Source organism: Pinus tabuliformis, chromosome 1_2 (genome assembly GCF_031772625.1).
Source record: "Pinus tabuliformis cultivar Carrire ecotype Pingquan chromosome 1_2, CPIR1, whole genome shotgun sequence".
In the NCBI taxonomy this organism is placed as follows: Eukaryota; Viridiplantae; Streptophyta; class Pinopsida; order Pinales; family Pinaceae; genus Pinus; species Pinus tabuliformis.
The window spans coordinates 475678377-475701040 of record NC_142298.1 but is presented as its reverse complement, the minus strand read 5'-3'; positions in this window follow the sequence as shown (position 1 = coordinate 475701040).

The following is a 22664-nucleotide window of genomic DNA, read 5'->3' as shown; positions in this document are numbered from 1 at the left end:
TTATGTGTGTTTTCAAAACCAAATTCAAAAAAAAAATGAAAGCAAGAATAACATCCATCTACTGAATGAAAATCTGAAAGAAAAGCATAAATTACATCTACCTAGACACCTCACAAAAAATAATGCCAAAAAGTGATGAGCCTCAGTATTGCAAAAATAATGTTGCAACTCCAAAGACTACCAACTTTACTTTATCGACCTGAGGTTTCATACAAACTTAGAGGTGGCAGTGTTGTAAACATAATAAATACATCATCCTACTCATGCCACCCTCAACTAGGTATTTTGATCATTAGGGTTCCAAACCATTCCTCTATTGAACTGAAATGAGTCTAACTACTGAAATCAGAATGTAAAGTTAGATCTAGTGCAAAGAAAGTAATTTTTTTTCAACTCAGAAAATGAAAGTTGTCAACTTGTAAATGCTATGAAAGGACACAAATCTTATGCTAATTTGCAGAAGGGAAACTATGTTAACTTTCACTCAATCATCTAGCTATCACAATTTCTTGAAAACATAAGATTAATCTACCATTTCATAATTCAAGAATGCATGTACTGACTATCTAGTTCACACTTGCAGAGTAGATAAAGTTCTAATTGCTAAATTTAGAAATGAAATAACTAATGCTATCTGATCCTGCAGAAAGGGAAATGGAGTTAACGGAACCAAATATGAGGGGTCAAACTACTCCTAAACTAAGCTAGGATATCATTACAGGTCACAACAGGGTCATAATAGGTTGCTACAGGTGTGCTACAAGATGTTGTTATAGGATTCCTGTACTACTACAGGATCTCCTAAAATGATACGGGAAGTGGGCTGAGAATGTTTGGAGGGTAAGAATTGTGAGATGAAGTGTTGTAAGGTGGTATGAAGTTTGTGGGGTGTGTAGGGAATGTGATAAACACCCTTAGCCAAGCCCAGTACATCAAGAAGGTCGGATTTGGGTTAAAATGGCTGCTCACAGTGACTGAAAAACAAAGTTCTAGAACATGGGTTGGCATGCATCAAAACAAGGTGGAGAAGACCTAAATGAGGTTGGTGAAAGAATTCCTTGCCTTCAAATCAAACGAACCTGCAATAACACACACACTTGTTTCTCTTTTCATTTGTAAATTATTAGAAGTCAATGTGGAAAAGATGGGTTGAATTTGGAAAAACTTATCTAACTAAAGCTAAGAACTTGATCTATGAAATGAACTACCTCCTAAGCTACAACAGTCATGAGAAGAAAAATAAAAAATATAAATATTTCCCAAAAATCATAAACAACTATCTAACAAATGCTAAAACTTGATAAATGCAATGAACAGGAAATCACACTCTATTTTTGGGTTGTGATAGTGGGGTCCTCTAATCATGATCCCATGAGGAAGATGAGATAGGGGTCAACGTCATAGGATTCTTTATGGACTTTACTCTACTGAGTTGCAACAACTAATTTACCCTCTAAGATAAAGGAAACATGCATGAGAAACAACTTAATCAATCCTCTAGCCTAAAAGAAACATGAATAAACTTCAGCAATTACTCCACATTCTAGACTAAGAATATAGATACAAGAGAGGAACTTCTCTTGCTAGGGTTGGTCCCTAACCCAAGATCTTCAGCCATCTGAATCAACCTAGTGCTAGATCAAAACAAAACTTCTCATTATCATTCAAAACATGTCAAATACATCATCAAAATAATAGTAAAATGTGCTTTAGCTCAAAGGCCTCTTGGCTAAAATAAAAATTTGAATCCTAATGAGTCCCTTAGCTTTCTTAGTTATACAAAATGTTGAGAAATGGCAATAAGAAATTCCAATTTAATTCATCCTTGAATTAAAATGAGAATTAAAATTGAATTCTATTCTCATATCAACTTCTAAATAGTTAATTAAGTTTAATAAACTTAATTATCTTAGGAATTTCGAGTTGGAAGTCTTTTTGAAGTCATGTATATGTTCTCCCTAAGTTTTAGGGGTCCATTATGAGTTTAATTGTGGTTTGTAATTACATAACTCATTTTACTAAGTTAAGTTGAGTTAAATCAGTTCCAAACTATTTGTGGAATAATAGAGAGTTAATCTTCAGTTGCTGCACTAGTGCATCCACTAGTTCTACTCCAGTTAACTGAAAATTTGTTAGGTAGCGGATCACCGACGTAATGGTTTTGGGGCTTAAAGCCCACAATTTTGGGTAATGGTATTGTAAAGGCTCTGTGAAGTGCCCAGAGTGGAAATTGTAATAAGTCAAGTCAAAGGGTAGTCCACCCTAAAATATTGTAATTTAATATAGAAGGTGTTAGCCTACCCATGGTCCACGGACCATGGGAATGTATAAATAGAGCAAGGCTCTAAGTGTATAAGGTAAATTTTGTTAGTCTTGATCTCAAGTGATATGGGTTGTTGAATGCAATATTCGCTCTGAGTTTGGAAGTCCGAGTCATAAGTGGTAGTAGTAAGAGTACGCTCTGGAGCTGTGTGCGCAGAGGCCTGTGTTGTTGGGAAAAGTATCCAATACGGAATTCCCATATCCCACTCTAAGGTGTGATAGTGCCTTAGCAACAAACGAAGTAAACTAATTGAGTATTCTTCTTTATGAAACGTAAATGAGGAAGAAGGATCTAACTAACCTGTGTCTTCCGCTAGTTTGTCGATCCAAATCACTCCTCTCTTCAGTAGCTCCCAGCTTCTTGCTCCTTCACCGGCCCAGCTTCACTGAATTCCTGCAAGATCACAAGAGAGAGAAACTACACGAAGATACAGATATACATTCATAAAAATCTCAAGATCAGATTAAGCTAAACATGTATGCATAACAAAACATCATTGGTACACAACATGTAGGAGAAACTCAAATAGTTTATTGATATGATAATAAAGTCCAAGAGGAGATACAACCAAGTGAGTTCCGATCCAGCATCTACCTCCCAGCAAAGGAATCCCTTCCTCTCCTCCAACAAAGCATAAATCACCCAATGTACTAATCTCAATCTCAAACCAATAGCAATTCTCTGCAAAGTACAAAATTCCAGCCTCCTGAACCTCTGGGTGAGAGATCCATATATAGATGTAAGCAGAGAGGATGAGTCAGCTTATGTTTTGACTTGTGGCTTCTCTCTGTCAGTTCTTGCTTCCACTTGGAGGTTGAGAACCTCTTACTCATCACTAGTCGAATCCATTGAGGCAAGTGTCATTGGAGAAGATTCTGGAAGCTTCCAGGGTCTTTCCACCTCGTTGAATGAGCTTGCCATTTGTCATTTCCCACTCAGCGCACCCTGGTAGTGCTTCCACCTGCATTGTAGTGCACCTAGCCAGTGTAGTCTCTGCATTTCAACACAAGCAGCTAGTGGAGCCTCTGTATTGATCCTGAATTGACTATTTCTGAGTGGTTTTTGGTGGAGAACTTCTGGGAGAAGCTGTCATTGGTTGACCTTGTTCCTTTAGGAGCTGTAACAACATCTTTAGGGACTTTGGATCCCTTGAATTATGGACATTTCATGCTTATAGCTGTAAGGCACAAAAATGTCTATAAGAGTTGCCCCCTAAAGTATGAGGCCGTTTATCAGGTGAAATGCTTCATTAGGAGGATCCGAAGTTCATTCAATGCTGGGAGGAGACCTGTAATAAGATACAATACAATACATTATTTTACATACTGTTTTCATGATCTAGCTGAGGCGGGCATTCCCATGCTCAGCTTTATAAATTCATTTTTATGTACATAGGACAGACAATTGTCTGATGATAGACTGATGATCCTGCTGAAATCATCATCCTTTGGTAGGATGATTGTCTGTGCTGCAATGCTGTACATGCCAATGTCTTTATTTTTCCTGAATATATATCGCAGCCCGGATGGATGAAACTAGATCCGGGTCTTCAAACTCGTTCGATCTTCACTCTAAGTACAAGTTGATCCATGTGAGAAATGTTCTGAAGTCGAACATGGAAAGACATCGCTTGATTACCAGTCAATGAGGTAAATGTTAACAAGCGCGAGAGGAATCACCGATAATGATAATGACCCTCAAGGTACTGCAGTACAATTCACGTGGTGTGAATAAAGGACTTGGCATCGAACACCACACAAAATCTTTCAGTCGAAGGTCGTTGATGTATACCTATCGCCGGAAGTGAGAAACTTGCCATTGAGGCATGCAAGCTTCAAAGTACTGAAGGGGGTGTCCCTAGATCAACTTCTTGGATAATGAGCTGATGTCGACAAGAAGCGATCCGTCAAAGGAGGGCCTTAATGTATCCCACATCAATGACACGGAACGGAGCAAATGATTTTGATGGAGGTGAAAACGATCTGATGATATATGGTTCAGGGTGGCGGTCATGAAAGAATGAAGGATAATGTATGGTAGTGGATGGGACACGGTTGACTTCTCTGGATGACTTCTCTTGAACATATCGGCGACACTTATGTGATGGATTGGTAGCATTTACCCCAAAGGTGGATGGTATGGCGAGACCATGGTGATGTGACCAGTGAATGAAACAACCCAACCCAACTCTGGCACGGAGTGGAAGTGTCATGTTCAAGAGCGACTTGCTACCAATAAAGTTCTTTGAGTTTCTTCCCAATTTTTCCCCAGTCATTGCTGACCAGTACCTCTTTATTTTTGTCAAGCTTGAGGAGGATAACATATGCTTGTTCTATAATTTTCCCTTCGGGCAAACCCATCGCTATGTTTTAACGAGCCTAGCGATAGTGAAACTCGTTCTCGTCTAAAGACAAGTTTGTCGCTATTTAATGTTTTTAACGAGTCTAACGACAAAGATAACTCAGTCCTTTTCATTTTTAGAGAGTCTGAAAAGGTACGTAAAGTCAACTCCGAAAGTTCCTTTTTCGTCATCTAATCCCTTAAGTCCGAAAAAGTATAAAACAATACAGAAGGGATGAATTTTCGATAGTTTTAACAAGCCGAACAAAACAAGCGCTCGATCTTTTTGTGCAATAATCCCTCAGGTCCAAAAAGATTAAAATCTAGAGGAGGGATAGCACTTCCGGTCACTTTAACGAGCTGGAAGGCCAAAACTCGGCAATCTTTTCATATTTTACGAGTTAGATGAAAAGAGCTTAAAGAAGACTCGTCTTTTGAGGAACGAGTGATAAAACGGGTTAGCAGCTGATTCCAGGTAAGGGTTGGAATTTTCCAATCACGGCAGTGTCACAAGGATGGCTAGTGAAATCACTCTTCGCAGCTATTCCTCAAAATGGGTAAACAATCAATATGGAGGTGAATGATCGGCCAATGGAAAAGTGGAGGTGACGGTGCAAACACGACCAAGGCTTTAGTGGCTGATAATGTTACATTCACGGTGGTTATTTACCGGAGGGTAGTTCATTTTTTAACGAGCTTAAACGTGGAAAAACACTACTCGGTCTTATGTTTATTTTTTAACGAGCATGAACTATGTGTTAAAACTGCTTGATTTTCCAGTCATATGATAAGAATGTCTCATGTAAGATCCCATTTTTTATGGAGCTTGCGCCTCACAAAGCTATGCTCCTGGAATCCTTTCTTTATGCAAGTTCGGAAACGACTAATCCTACGAGTTTAAAGGGTTAGACCTACAGGTTTAAAGGGAGGACCTAAAAATTTAAAAAAATAAATAGCCGCCCCTTGCTTGCACTCAAAAAGGGTTGCATGCCCCCAGGTATAAAACAAAATTTCAAGGTTACCCCTACTTTAGTCCGATAAAACATTTGTTTCAGCGAGAGAGGCCTACCTCTTACAGGTCACCCAAAGATTGTTCTATTAATCTTTCAAACAAAACACTTCTTCAGCAATCTCTACCGAGATAGACAAAGGTGATTGACTCAGTTTTGTCAACTCACATAACTTTGACAAAAGAATCTTATTCTAGAATAACCCCACTTCCAAGACGGACGGGGTACAGACTAGTCATATTCTTCCGCGGAAACCTACCCTATACCCAAAGTTTTCCTGCCGAAGCAGACCAAGACGCATGCCCCCTGGGTTCCAGTCATATCCTTCCGAATTACTCGCGCTCATCGGGAGGACGGACTGTGGGTTGAGACATTTCTTGCGTGAAGAGACCATTTAGGGACGGTATATGACTATTTGCGATGCGTGATCCGGGAAATGAAAGCTAGTCCACGAGCTTGACCACTCTTCCTTCGTGCGGAAAACACATTACTCTAAAGAGTGAGGAGACGATGGCTCCCATGCAATATATATAGTCTCGTCCAAGGAGTAGGTTATAATCCAAGGGTCCTTGAACGACCATCACGTTCATTTGAACGGTCTTCCCTTTCAATGTTATGGGCACATTGGGGAGGATCCTTAAAGGTCGACTGGTTCCTTTATCAAAGCCTGTCAGATTTCTCATTTCAGGCAAAAGCGCTGGCGAACCAAGCGCTTTCCAAGAAATAGAGGAAAGGATACTCACAGATGCCCCCTCATCAATGATGGTGCCAGCCATGACCATTCTGTATATTTGGACGATAATTCTGAATGGTATGCTTGCTGGCAAACGGGGTCTGCCTAGTTGGTTCCAGTCGAAGGAGACAACTAGGTTGCTTGGTGGTGGGACCGAGTAGACGGCCGGGTATCGCTCTAAAGAACTTCCTTCCTGCGATAAAGGAATGGGGGGATTGCCCCCGTGCTCGTCGGAGTCTGTGTTGATGAAGAGAATTTGGATGGTGTCATCTTTATCCTCTTCAGTGACTGTATCATTCGAAGACAAAACCTCTGAAGGCAAGACCGGGTCAACTGCCGCCTCGACCTTTTGACTTTCGTCGGGTATGGATTCAGCTGGTTCATCTTCAATGACCGGCGCTTCAGTTGACCACTTGAGCGGGCCAGCTGGATTTTCAACTAACGAAGGACTCGGCAAGAGTTTTTTATATCCAGGAGGAATTCGTAACGGTGAAACTAGACGATCATCCAAAACTCTTTTCGCTTCGTCTAAGAAGGGACAACGGTGGATGGCATGGTTGCCTTCGCACAGTCTACAGGGGGATCTAGCTCTCCCTTTTTGTCCAAGGACTTCACTTTCGCTAGTTGACAGTATGCATTCAACATGGCCATCAGAGGTTGATGCCACCGGATTGTGCAAACGGGGAGACCAGTCCCTTAGTATCCGAGGGATGCAGGGACAATCTCTGTGGAAATGGTCTCCCTTGCATATGACACATGGCGATTTAGGCCTAGTCAGTGCTGTGTGTGGATTTTTGTCAGACGACACTTGTTTGCCCCCAGTCGCTTTTGGCTCCTTCTTCTTCTTCTCTTTCTTCTTCTTTTCCTTCTTCTCCTTAGGAACTTGGTTTTTTGTTTTACCAGTTCCGTCAAGCGAAGAGGAAGGAGGAGAGGAAGAATTAGAGGAAGTAGAAGGCTGGTGGGTAACTCTGGACTGGTCTAACTGCTGATTCGACTGTTCAGGAATAGTGGTGTTCTGAACGACATTGGTTGAGAAGAGCCAGACCGGCAAGCCAATTGTCAGTCCTGGAAGCGACAATGTGGCCATATGGGGCGCACCAACATCTCCCCAAGAGGAGAAGGGACTAGGATTTCCACCAAGGGGAATTCCTTGGTTGGTAGGCTCCATTTTCTCAACCTAAAGATCAATGCAGGAAAAAGGGGTGATTGTTCCGTTTAAAATAAATTTTAACGACGCTTTAGACACAACTTGCTTTTTCAATTTTAAAGAGTCGAGAAAAAGCTAAAGATGACTCTAGTCGCCTTCGATGTTTTAACGAGCCCGAAGTGACAAATGCTCGGATGGACTTTTTCCGTTATAGAGTCTGAAAAAGGCCAAAAGGAACTGCTCTGGAGTTCTAGGTAGAGGGTGTGCCAAACTTTTCGCAAAACCGCAGAATACTTTTTAAGGTACAGGCGGTCAATCTTCCCGAATGATGTGTTCAGTGCATTGCGATCAGTAGGGCGGCCGACACGGCTTCCTAAGGATAAAGGCTTTATTCCTATAGGGGTCTCCCAATATATACTCGACGGTACGTGGGATCACAATCCGTACTGGCGCTATCGTCTCTCAGGAGGAATCACCCAACCATCAGCGAGATCGACAGTCACCAGGTTTTACGACGCCGGAACACGTCTCTAGCCTAGACCTCTATGTTGTGCGTTAAGTTACAAAGCGTTGTTAAGTTCATTCAATTTATTTTAGGTTGATCTTTCTTAGAAGTTTTCCTTTTTGGATCACCACGAGATGTATGATACAATTCCTAAATGCAGTCTAAAGATGATAAGCAAGCTTTTATATCTTTTCAACAATGAAAATCCTAGCTACAAGGGGAAAAGGAAGACACAAACTTTTCTCAAAGAGCATAGAGCACACTGTAATGCACTTTTCCCTAAATCAAACCATACAAACTATCAATATGCAAATGCACAAATGCATGTATTTGTTTTCGCTTTCTTAATATTGATGCCTAAAAAGAAAGCTGTTGTACAAATTTGAATTCGATTTCAAGTGAAAACATAAACAAGTTCCTTTTTCAAAATCAAAAAGATGATTACGACACTTTATGATTTACTTGTTTCGACACTAGAAATGCATAAATTCAAACCAAACGACAAAAGTAAAAGCTCAATCAACTGTGAACAGCAAACAAACTCACTCCTAAGATCAAAACGACACTTACGACAGGTCTAGATCTAAGGGCGACAGTATGACTAGTTTACTTTTGTAATGGGAAACTGCAAATGATGTAACAAATACACAAAGAACAAATACAGTTTCTTTATACAACCGAGGCGGAATTGAGGCAAAGAAAAGGGGTTTCAGATAGGTACACTGACTGATAACAGGCTGCAAAAACAAAGATAAAACTGAGCAAAAAGAAGCAAGGAACCACAGCTGCACAAGGCAAAGGCTGATCAGCGCACCCTCAGCACAGAGAAACTGAACTTCAGCGCAGGTATCCTTCACGGGACCTGCGTTGAAATGCAGAACCTCTTCACAGAGTCTGTGCTGAAGCAGAAACGAGAGTTGTTTCTTGGTTCTGGGTCACGGTTTGCAGTTTAATCTACAGTTTTTGGCCGGATCAAAGCTATCAGTTAGGTACAATTAGGAGGATGATTTAAAGGAGGACTAAGATCTATCACAAAGGGCTGTTAGAGTACTTGTGGATCAGTTTGTTCAGATCATAAAAACAGGCCCAGTGAGTGGACTAGAGTGGCAGATCTCTACTTTACATTTGAAAATGGCAAATGCATTTCAATTCGGCACTCCTGAGTTTATGAGAAGAACAACAATAGAAACACACATAAACTAACAAGATACTCTCCCTAGTGGATTCGCCAATTTGTTGTTGGGAAAAGTATCCAATACGGAATGCCCCTATCCCACTCTAAGGTGTGATAGTGCCTTAGCAACAAACGAAGTAAACTAATTGAGTATTCTTCTTTATGAAACGTAAATGAGGAAGAAGGATCTAACTAACCTGTGTCTTCCGCTAGTTTGTTGATCCAAATCACTCCTCTCTTCAGTAGCTCCCAGCTTCTTGCTCCTTCACCGGCCCAGCTTCACTGAATTCCTGCAAGATCACAAGAGAGAGAAACTACACGAAGATACAGATATACATTCATAAAAATCTCAAGATCAGATTAAGCTAAACATGTATGCATAACAAAACATCATTGGTACACAGCATGTAGGAGAAACTCAAATAGTTTATTGATATGATAATAAAGTCTAAGAGGAGATACAACCAAGTGAGTTCCGATCCAGCATCTACCTCCCAGCAAAGGAATCCCTTCCTCTCCTCCAACAAAGCATAAATCACCCAATGTACTAATCTCAATCTCAAACCAACAGCAATTCTCTGTAAAGTACAAAATTCCAGCCTCTTGAACCTCTGGGTGAGAGATCCATATATAGATGTAAGCAGAGAGGATGAGTCAGCTTATGTTTTGACTTGTGGCTTCTCTCTGTCAGTTCTTGCTTCCACTTGGAGGTTGAGAACCTCTTACTCATCACTAGTCGAATCCATTGAGGCAAGTGTCATTGGAGAAGATTCTGGAAGCTTCCAGGGTCTTTCCACCTTGTTGAATGAGCTTGCCATTTGTCATTTCCCGCTCAGCGCACCCTGGTAGTGCTTCCACCTACATTGCAGTGCACCTAGCCAGTGTAGTCTCTGCATTTCAACGCAGGCAGCTAGTGGAGCCTCTGTATTGATCCTGAATTAACTATTTCTGAGTGGTTTTTGGTGGAGAACTTCTGGGAGAAGCTGTCATTGGTTGACCTTGTTCCTTTAGGAGCTGTAACAACATCTTTAGGGACTTTGGATCCCTTGAATTATGGACATTTCATGCTTATAGCTGTAAGGCACAAAAATGTCTATAACAGCCTGGTAGAGTCCGCAACTATGTGCATGGACCCCTAAAGCTGAGTGCACAGGGTGGAATTGGATTGTACTGGAACAAAAGATTAATAAAATATAAGTGTTTATGAAATATTGTGCATCTGCTTGTAGATCTGTGTGTTTATTCTTCTATTACGGTTTTATGCATATCCTTAGGGTTTATGTTTGTGTGCTCTTGTTACGAATATTGAATGATTAATAAAGACTACTGAATTAAGTCATATCTATAATAAAACATTCTAAGGGTAAGGGATCTAGGCAGTGCCTCCTAGCGCTTGGTATAAGGGCTACGTGAAGGTTGGATAGCTACGCAAAACAGTACAAGTGTGAAAGATCGGTTCACGAACTCTCCAGACCTCATTAAGACATCCCTACGGTGTGGAAACCTGGTTCCAGAACCCTCCCATACTATCTCGGGTGAGACCTCAATCTACGCTCCATAGACTGTTGCCGAAAGGGCTGGTAGTTTCGGGATTTGTTTGTCTAAAACACTTCTGAACCTGGGTCAAGCCCCAACAAGCCAACAAATGGTTTTGTTGCCATGATTAGAATCTGCCTAAGGGATGTCTGATGTCGGAACACTAGAACCCTACGAAGAAGGAAATTGAAGATTAGTTGGATCAGAAGCTTCACGACTTTGTGATATAGGAAAATAGAACTCTACAGATATCTGAAAAGAGGTGGTTGGATCGCTACATATATATAGAAATCCACAAGATCTTCTTTGTGTCCTTCTCTTCAGAGCTGTATGATTGGATCGCAAGGTTAGCCAACAGCCAGAGAAGGTGCAAGCTCAATAAAAATAGTGTGGACTCCGAAGTTAGTACACAGACTAGAGGCATAAGAAGATAAGATTGCGCGGGCTACGGACCATTGGCTCGACCAGATAATAGGAGGGTTTATCACTGAGTTTGCGATAAACACAATTGTGAGTTATAGCAAAGCAAAATGACCTTTTCTCAAGGGACCGTGAGGTAGGTACACAAAATCCCTGAATACCTGGATTAAGATGTTGTTATGTGAAAAGAAGGTTATACGAATACATTAATGAGTGGATTAACGTGGAGCAGAAAGATCTACAAAGGGATCGAAGGGCTAGGGAATAGTCCTTTAATTTCACCTCTGTGAGAGAGCAAGGAAGAGCACACTCGGGTTTCGACGAGGAGTGCGGTTAGTTTGATAAGCCAGTGCATTTGGCAGTTATTGCCTCCCCTTACACCATCACCCACTTCACCTACTTCACCTCCATCATCAACCAGCCCACCTCCACCAAACCCGCAGTTCAGCATGGCGAGTGCGATCAAGCTACCTGTATTTAGAGGAGTAGGGAATGAAGATCCAAATAGTTTTGGTTCGTAGTAAGAGCAGTGTGGGAAGCGCATGGGGTCACGGATGATGACATTAAGAAGGCCACATCGGTAAGCATGTTGTAGGATTGCACGCTGACATGGTATATCAAGCATTTGAATGATCACCCAAATGCGGGAATAGCGGAGATTCAGAATGTGTTGAACAAAGAATTTGGCTGGCCAAAATCTGAAACACAGTCGATCATTAGGTTTAAAGAGATGATGATGATTCTAGGCAAGACCCCCTGGGATTTGGATCAGAGACTGAAAAGTACAATCCACGAGGCTAATATGACACTGACGAATGTGCAACACCGCGCGCGGTTTGTGGTGTCTTTAATGCCACACCTAAGGATGGCGCTGTCACAGTAGAAGATTTAAACCCAGGAAGAAGCATTGGAAATGGTGATGAGGTTACATGAAACCTCGATACAGGATCCTAGGTTAGGAGTCCAATAGATCCATGTGCAACTACAAAACCTATCCTTGGAGATGCAGAGTTTAAAGCAGGATAGGGCGCCCCAGCCAGAAGCACGTGAAGAAGTGTAGTGCATAAAATGTAAGGGCTAGGGCCATGATAAGGATCACTGTTCGATATTCACAAACTACTTGGCAGGAGGGGGGTCAATGCCATTGAGACCAGAGGCATAGGTAGGGCCAAGTGCGGCACTTGAACTCTGGTGTGTGATCTGTTAGGTGGGAGGAAAGCACAGTACAGACAACTGTCAGCTGTTGCAGGAGTATACACAAACTCCGCAACAGCTATTTTGTAATTTCTGTAGATCAGAGGGCCACAATGAGTGAAACTAGCGGAGTTATGAATTGTTGATGGATTGAAAACCTACCTACAGGATGCAAATTGAGGCGCGAGGTCAGGATCCAGCCGTAGCAATAGCACACGGTGGATTCCAAGGACGTAGATGAGGACGGGGAGGAATGGGACCTGAATGAGGGTGCAGACAGTTAATCTGCTATAATTGCGGAGGACATGGGCACTACGCGCATGACTGTATGAACCCGACCCGAACATGTTGTCTGTATTGTTATCATTTTGATCATGAAGCGATAGATTGTCTAATGTTGATTGCACAAATGTGCGAGGAAGGGGTACTATAGCCTACTCTGACTCAGAACATCCAAATGATGAGGTCTAAACTGCATGAAGGAGACCCCAACATAAACATGGTGCTTAGAAGTGGCACGACCAGAGGGGAAGATAAGGGAAAGCAACCTAAGGATGATACATGGGTTCGCAAGGCTCCTATGAATGAACCTGAGTTTGACTTGGAGCGGGCAAGGGAAATGTTTATGGAAGCTAAGAAGAGCTTCACGGAGGCCTCTACTTCAGGTAGTAATGATCAACCAGAGCTAGGAATGGATCCTTCTATGCTTACTACCTTTTTAGATACATGCATGAAACTGTTGCATGATAATAAGGTAGTTAAAGGACTACAAGAGTTGATCACTAGGTGCGCAGGGTTGAGTGAATCATGCGTAGTCCGAAAACTAGGAAGGCATGCACTACACACCGGGAGGGAAATGATATTAACGGAACATATTTGCAAGTATGAAATGGATCAGATAATCTTAGACTTGGGTTCGAACGTGAATGTGTTACCAAAGCAGACATGGGAGTGCATGGGTAGGCCTGCGTTATAGTGGTCTCCTATTCAATTATGGACGGCAAACCAACAAAATATCTTTCCCATGGGAGATTGCAAGGGGTAACAGTGGATATCGAAGGTGCGAGCACGCAGATGGACTTTGAGGTAATATAGATTGTGGATGAGAGTAACCTTTACCCCTTGTTGCTAGGAATAGATTGGGCCACAGATATGAATTGAGTCATCAACTTGAAAAAGCGGAAGATGATATTCAAGAAAAAGTCCCTATGCATAGTAGTTCCGCTAGATCTAGCTAAAGGAGAGTGCTACACTGAACCCATGTGCAATGATCAAAGTGACGATGAGCTGGATTGTATCTACAAGAAAACTTCACGAGACCAGGATTGGCTAATCCTACTGTAGATGGAAGGGTCTCATGGGAGTGCGCAAGTTCCTGCCCTTCGGATTCAGACGAAGAAGATGAAAGCTGGCATAATCGGTTGAACGAAGTGACAACACTAAATTGCAACATCCTGACTAAATCATTGCATTTTGTAACAACCCAGGTCTGAAATCTACCGACATATGATGGATTGACAGTGATAGACGAATTCTTGAACAAGTTTGACAACGCAGTACTAGAGCACCAATGGTTTGATGCATTGAAGTGGCCACTGTGTGTGAAACCTACGCATTGGTTGGGAACACATCAAGGAAACATTGAAAATAGGTGCAGCTATAGGAGAATGATGTGGCTACAGTTTGGGAAACCAGAACTACGAATAACCGAGAAATATGATGGACATGATGACTCACGCACGCACCTCACAAAATGGACCAAGGCCTATGGAGAAGAACCTCAGCCTGAATGGGTACACTTATTCTATCATACCCTGGATGTCATCCTAAGGAACTAGTATACTGAGACAGAACTCTGACATGGTATGGGCGAATGGGATGTCTTACGTGAGGGATTTTTGTTAACATTCTCATTTGAAGACCCATGGGTAGATACTATTGACAATGTTGTACAAGCCATGAAAACCGCCATTTTGAAAATACGAAAAGAACCATGGGAAATAGTTCAACCAGTATGGTCACCTTAGTTAAGCCATGCCCTAGAATATTACAACGTACAAGTGGAGGATGATGATGATGACCCTCAAAATATTAATATTCTAGAAACTGAAGGGAGTTGCGAAATTCGAGGACCATCAATCGAGGACCCCAACATCACTGTGCCACTGAAAATAAAGCAAGTAAACATTGGTATAGATGCAGAGCCGAAGTACGCAACACTTGGGGACTATTGGGATGATGCCAAGGTGGATAAGGTCGTCGAGTTACTTCGTGAATATCAGGACTTGTTCCCGAAAAAAATCACAGAGTTAAAGGGGATCCTTAGTGACTTCGGGATGATGAAGTTTACTTTGAAACCAGACGTGAAGCCAGTTAAGCAGCGTCCTTACCATTTGAATCTGAAGTATAAGGAAAAGGTCTGCAAAGAGTTGGAAAAAATGCTTGCAGTAGGAATTATTGAACCAGTGGAAGAATTTGACTGGGTGAGTCCTATGATAATGCAGGAGAAAAAACAGAAGAATGAAATTCGAATCTGCGTGGACCTCAGGAAGCTTAATGACGCTTATGTTCATAATCCATTCCTGACGCTGTTTATAGATGAAGTATTGGAGAATGTTGGTGGACAAGAAGCTTACTCATTCACAAATGGATTCTCAAGGTACCATCAGATCAAGATCGTGCTGGAAGATAGGAGCAAGACAATCTTCACAACTGAATGGGGTTCCTTTTAGTACACTGTTATGCCCTTTGGACTAAAGAACACACCAATGATATTTTTGCGCATAGTGGTGGCTACATTCAAGGAATTCATCCACAATTTTTTGGAGGTCTATTTCGATTATTGGATTGTATTTGGGTTAGTTAAAAACCATATAGTGAGCTTACAATTGATGTTGGATAGTTACTGATGATACCAGATTGTGCTGAATCTTAAGAAGTACACCTTCCTTGTCCCCTTTGGAAATTTTCTCAGCCATGTGGTCTGCAAACAAGGCCTTATGGTGGACCCTGCGAAGATTGCTGTCATTCTCAATCTGGAAATGCTGCGAAGTGTCAAACAACTATGCACCACGTTGGGGCACGCTGGTTACTATCAAAAGTTTATTAAAAGCTATGCACAAATCATGACACCAATGGAACAGTTGTTGAAAAAGGATGCTACATATTGTTGGAATGATGATTGTAAGAAAAGTCTGGAGGTTCTCAGGAAAAAATGGCATCCACTCCCATTTTGGTTTTCCCAAAATGGGACATCGAATTTCATGTACATTTTGATGCATCGTGTATCATGTTGGGCATTGTACTCACGCAAGAAGGTGTGGAAGGCATCGATCACCTGATCACTTTCACAAGTTGGCGATTTTCCAAAGCCGAAAAGAACTACTCTACTACTGAGCATGAGGGATTGGCAATGGTATACGTGCTCCAAAAATACTACTATTATCTACTTGGTGGGCACTTCAAGATGTATACTGATCATCCCGCGTTGCAATACCTGGTGAACAAGCCTGTGTTGGGGGGGCACATATGTAGATGGTTGTTACTATTTCAAGAGTATGACTTCGAGGTCATCATAAAGTCAGGATGCTTAAATGCAAGACCAGATCACCTATCACAAATTGAGAACGGTGAGGAGCCAACAAATTTGGAGGTAGGGCTACCTGATGCACAGCTCTATGCAGCGCACGTCACAGATGGCCACTTTGAAGATATAATCCATTTCTTAACCACAGGGACCGCACCACAAGGATATTCAGTCTAGCAAAAGAAAGAATTAGTGGTACACGCAATGGATTTTTTTTGTTATCGTAGGGCACCTCTACAAAATGGGAAACAACGAGATATTACGAATATATGTACCTGAATTTGAATGAGGGAAGATCCTTGCAGAAGCACATGGGGGGGCTGCATGAGGACACTATGCGGGACAAGCGATGGCACAGAAGATTCTTCACACTAGACTATGGTGGCCAACTATATATCAAGATTCAAAAGCATACACTCGGGCCTACGACGTATGTGAATGGACTGGGAAACCATCACGAAGGGATGAGATGCCACTCAATCCACAAATGACATTGCAGCCATTCAAAAAATGGGTGATATACTTTGTGGGGCCCATCAAACCTCAAGGGAAGATGGGTGCGTGCTATATCATCACCGCGACAGAGTACGTGACTCGATGGGTGGAAGCACAGCCGGTTAAGGACTGGATGACCACTACAGCTGTGAAATTTTTGTTTGACAACATGTTGACACAGTTTGGATGCCTGAAATTTCTAATGAGTGACCACAAAACACACTTCCTAAATGAAACTATCAACGCACTCACTGAGGAGTTCCAGGTGTATCGTCAACAAAGTACGTCGTACCACCTGCAAGCTAATGGGACAGTAGAAGCATTCAATAAGATTCTAGAGACTGCATTGACCAAAGTATGTAACAGGCAGTGAAACAATTGGGACTTGTACGTACCTGCCGTGTTATGGGCATACAGAACCACATGCAAGAAATTGACGGATCAGACACCTTTCAGGTTAGTTTATGGCATGGAAGCCGTCATGCCAATGGAATACATTGTACCTAGTTTGCGAATAGCAGCGATGACAGGCATGGCAGACCATGAAGCCTTGGAAGAGAGGCTCGTGCAACTGGAAGAACTTGAGGAAGAATGGTTTCTAGTGGGATTCCATCAGTAGGTATAGAAATAATGTGAGAAAGCTTGGCACGATCGCCATACCAAGTTATACACATTCAAAGTAAACGATTTAGTATTGTTGTATGACAGCAAGCTCTAAAAATTCCCTGGAAAACTTTGAATGAATTGGTTGGGACCACATGTGGTGAAAGAGGTCATAGACGGAGGCGCGACCCAGCTCATCAAGCTTAATGGAGAGCCCTTCCCAGGAAGAGTAAATGGTAGTTGCCTAAAGCCCTACACTAGTGGGTTGGATGTCCGACTAATTGACTGAAGCACAGTCTCAGCGCTCCACACAGTTGAAAGAAGGTGCAGGACTATAAACGAGTCTGCAGGAGAGAAGTGTGGAAAGAGGGTTCCGCGTAGGGCGAGTCTATTGTAGAAATCACGATCGCGCATAAGGGGCTGTGCTGCTGCGTGGACAGGCTAGAAAGTGACCGTTGAGGTCATTGTTCATGACAAGATGGTCAATTTAAGGCAACGAGGAGAGGACAATGGGAAATTAAGACATGGAGTCAGAATTGGATTTAAAACGATCTTGTGCCAGTATCGCATTAATGAGCCAAAAAAGGGGGAAACAGTTGAATTTGAATTTCAATAGGTCTATAAATCACGGTTGGTCATCCACCGAACAAACCATGACATTTTGAGGCTTAAGTTATTGTGATATCCAAAAGGTATGGACCCATCGAACTTCGACGCATTGAGAGTAAGCCCAGTGGTTGCGACATTGCCAAAAAAGATGTAGGACCTTCGGGATAGCATAATCTTGATAGCCAAGGCCACCACGCCGAGCCCAATGTGAGTAGTGGGAGATGTACCGAAAATTCCCTGACAGATAGCAGGATCGGTCTGGATGTTGCCGTGAAACCCATGGTCTGGTAAGCGATTTATGAAAGATAAGGGCAAGACAGTGAATCTTAGGATAAAAGACAAAATTTCATTGAAAAGTGCGTCCCTGGGCCGCGTGCCCATGACGAAAATTGAAGATTGGGACCTCGTAGATAGTAACAAGTCTCTTGAAAAAATACAACACAAGCTTCAGCAAACATTGAGTATACTGGACCAAAGATCACAAGCTTGCTACTCTTGCACAAAAATTTCATGCATTTGACATCTCAGCTAGAGCTAAAACCCTATGAGGGATCACTTTTTGTTAACCTAGTGAAGAGGAACGAGCATCATCAGTTAAGTGAATTAGTAGGGGCAATGGAGCAGGAGCTTGAAGAAGCGTTGTAGGAGGCAAGGATGGAGCAACAGATTGTAGTGTGTCACTCACAGGGATGGTGGACCGCGAAGTTATGGAAGTGTGCCTCGCCACACCGATGAGTGACTCGGGACAAGTCATGATGATTGTGTTGGGGGCCTGCTGGGTAGCGGATCCCCTGCGTAATGGTTTTGAAGCTTAGAGCCCACAATTTTGGGTAATGGTATTATAAAGGCTCTGCAAAGTGCGTAGAGCGTGAATTTTAATAAGTCAAGTCAAAGGGTAGTCCGCCCTAAAATATTGTAAATTAATGTAGAAGGTATCGACCTATCCATGGTCCGCAGACCATGGGAATGTGTAAATAGAGCAAGGCTCTAAGTGTAGATGGTAGCTTTTGTTAGTCTTGATGTTCAGTGATATGGGTTGTTGAATGCGATATTTGCTTTGAGTCTAGAAGTCCGAGCCGTAGGTGGTAGTAGTAAGAGTAGGCTCTGCAGCTGTGTGCGTAGAGGCCTGGTAGAGTCCGCAGCTATGTGCACGGACCCCTGCAGCTAAGTGCATAGGGTGGAATTGGACTGTACTGGAGTAGAAGATTAATAAAAGATAAGTGTTTCTGAAATATTGTGCATCTGCTCGTAGATCTGTGTGTTTATTCTTCTGTTATGGTTTTATGCATCACTTTAAGGTTTATGTTTGCACGCTCTTAGTACAGATATTGAATTGATAAAGACTACTGAATTAAGTCAGATCTATAATCAAACATACTAAGATTAAGGGATCTAGACAGCACCTCCTCGTGCTCGGTAAAAGGGCTACGCGAAGGTCAGATAGCTGTGCAAAACAGTACAAGTGCAAAAGATGAGTTCGCGAACTCTCCCTAGGGTGAAGAAACCTAGTTCCAGCACCCTCCCATACTACCTCAGGTGAGACCTTAGTCTGCACTCCATGGACTGTTGCCGAAAGGGCTGGTAGTTTCGAGATTTTTTTGGCTAAAACATTTCTGAACCTGGGTCAGGCCCCAACAAGCCAACAAGATTCCCTCATCAGAAACTCATGCATGTCGATTCTGAGAAAGACCTAGTTGAGACTAGAGTGTAGGGACAGAGTACTATCAGTTGTGTGATTTACTGAGACTATAGATCATGCATGCAATAAAGAATTGGACCTTGTTTGGATTGTGTATTTTTGGATGCACTAGATTTCCATTAATATGGGCTATTCAACCATAGGAATTGTGCAAGAAAATAGGGGTTTGGAGAGAAGTAGAAGAGGCTAAGGGATTTAGCTTGTGCTTTCTTGTGAGCTGAGAGAGTTGAGCATACTTGTGCGGAATTGTTCTAGTGAGAACTAGGGAAAATTTTAGGGGCTAATATTCGCGGGTGGGCTAATTTTCCATGCCTTTTCCAAAAAAAAGATTCGTCCATTTCCTTCTTTTTTTTAAATGATTCACACAAATTTTATAGTATACAATTATTTCACCTTAAAAATTTCCAAAAGTATATATATATATATATATTATTATTAGAAATTGCAATATTTTTACATAAATATTGTCAAACATTTTATGGATTGCATATGATGCACTACAATATTTTCCAAGGTTTCTAAACTTCGCAATAAATTTCCATCCTTCAAATTTTCCCTGGTTAGAACAAGCTTTGTATATTCACTCATACTTCTTGAAGTTGAGAACAATATACTAGAGGAGATTTCGATGTTTTGAGTTTTGGGTTATAGGTGAAATTCGAATTTGCAATACATATTTCAGGATTGGCGGATGGCATTGTACGGTTTGTGGCTCGACTATGCCTTGGAAGGAAACTCGAATTTTATAGCCGGAGGGGCAGAATGGAGATTGTGCTAGAGGATAATGGCTTGAAGGAATTATTTGATCAAGAAATTTCTAAGCCAACAGTACGAGACACACAAAATTTGGCCGAATGGAAGAAGTGTGTGGCGAAGGCAAGGTAGATAATCCTTGAGGGAGTTCGAGACCACATTGTCTCGAGTCTCCATGGAAAGGAAACTTCGTATGATATGTGGAAAGCATCAACGGACTTGTATTAGAACAACAGTGACCAAAGGAAATTGGTACTGAAGGAAAAACTTCGAAAAATCAAAATGGAGAAAGGCGAGACTATTCCAAAAATACTTGACCAAGTTCACTCAATGTGGTGATGAAATTGGAAGGGTTGGAATCATGTTTGCTGAGGATGATATGGTGAGTCTTTCTCTTCTAGGACTCTCAAAGAGTTGGCACAGTTCTTAGGACTCTATCAATGGTCGGGACATGGGGGCTCCACTGGGGTAGCAATACCATACCACATGGATTCATATTAGAGGATATATATTGAGGAAAAAATGACATAATATATCGGGGGATATATAGGGGGTAAAGGGTTTTTATATTGGAAGGTATAAAAAATGGAGTTCAAAGTTATTGAAAAAACATAAACGGGTATAAAAAATGTTAATGAAAAAAGGATACCTACAATATATAGTGGAAGTACGGGTTTTTTAAATTAGAAAGATGTATTAGGTTCATATTGGTAGGGGGTTAAATAAAGTGAATTTTAGGGGTATTTTCCAATATGTAGTCAAAATAAGGGTATTGTTTAATATGTCACGAACGAATGTGATAGGACAAAGGTTCATTGTGTGAAGCCCCTGTGGGTTAGGAGAAGCTACCAAATTGGGAACGACTATGGTCGGATTTGATGCAGGAGGAGATAAGGAGGAACACCAACAATGGCTCTTCATCAAAGATTGATGATGATGAGAACTGTGCCTTAGCGATTAAGGCGAAGAAGGGGAAAGGGAAAGCTTCCCATTCCAAATAGGATTCTTATCATGGAGGTAAGAAGAAAGAAGTGATGAAAATTAAGTGCTTTCATTGTCATGAGCTGGGCCATTTTTCTACAAATTGTCCACTCAAGAAGTCCAAGAAGAAGTCCTCAGGAGGAACGGCGAGTGAGGTTTTGGCCTCTCAATTCGAATTGGAATTTTCCCTCATTACATGAATGATTTCATCAATGATGGTAAGTGTATGGTACTTAGGCAGTGGAGCTTCATTCCATATGACTGGAGACAAAGAGTTATTCAGTGACTTGGACGAGAAAGATCTACATATGCATATCGAGATGGGTGATGACAGGAAGTATAGTTTTATTGGATTGGGCGTGATTACATTTCAGAGGGAGCATGGGGCTCCACTCACCTTGAAGAATGTTATGCATGTTGATGGGTTGAAGGAGAACTTGGTATCCATTGCCATGCTTGAGAATAGAGGCTATGAGGTGATCTTCTCGAAAGGAAAGGTGTTACTTCGACACATAACCACAAGCCAGGTGAAGAATCTCTATAACTTGGAGGTAGAGGAATGTGTTGATTTGATCACAAAAGCAGAAAGGGTGCAGAGTCGAGACGTTGGCGATTTGTGGCACATGCAATTGGGCCACTTGCATGATGGAGCTATGAATATATTGCAGCAGATCTCTACCAGTCTTCCCAAAGGTACACATGAGCAAGTTGATACATGCAAGGGTTGTACTTTGGGAAAATACACCAATTATTCCTTTCATGACAGAGAAAGTCGTGCAGAGGCTATTCTAGAGTGAGTCTATTCAGATGTGTGTGGACCATTCTTGACAACATCCACAACCAATCATAGGTATTTTGTTATATTTGTTGATGACTATTCTCGTAAATGCTGGATATTTTTCATGCAAAAAAAGGATCAAACTTTCACAAAGTTTTGTAAGTTTAAATAATTGGTGGAGAAAGAGTCAGGAAATAAGGTTAAATCTCTATGGATTGATAAGGGTGGTGAGTATGTCCTAAACGAGTTTAATAACTTCTGTGCAGTGGAATGGATTAAACAAGAGTTGATGTTAGAAAATTATATATTACAGAGCAATGGAACACATAAAATATTACAGAAATATAAACACAGAAAACACATAGAGAGACACAGATATACATGGTTCACCTAGTTTGGGCTACGTCCACCCCAAACAGCTAGTCCTTCCTTTCTATGATCCAGCAAAATGAAGAGACACAACCTATAGCAGATCCACTGTAATATCCTCTGTTTTCTCTCACAGTCTCACCTCTCTGTTTCTCGCTCAGAGAATACACATCTATTACACAGCCTAAAATACAATGCCCTCATACAAAGAGAGGGGTTGCCTTCTAGGGAAAAAAACTCTAAACTAAACATAAGTTCTACCATCAGATCATCCACCTAATGAACAACCTAGATTGACTAGAAATTACTATACTTTCACAAGGCAACTTTACATTTTTTTTAGCTTCGGGGGTGCTTCCCTCGAAACCCCCTAATAGGGGACTGCTGGCCCCTGAACCCCCCAGCGGGG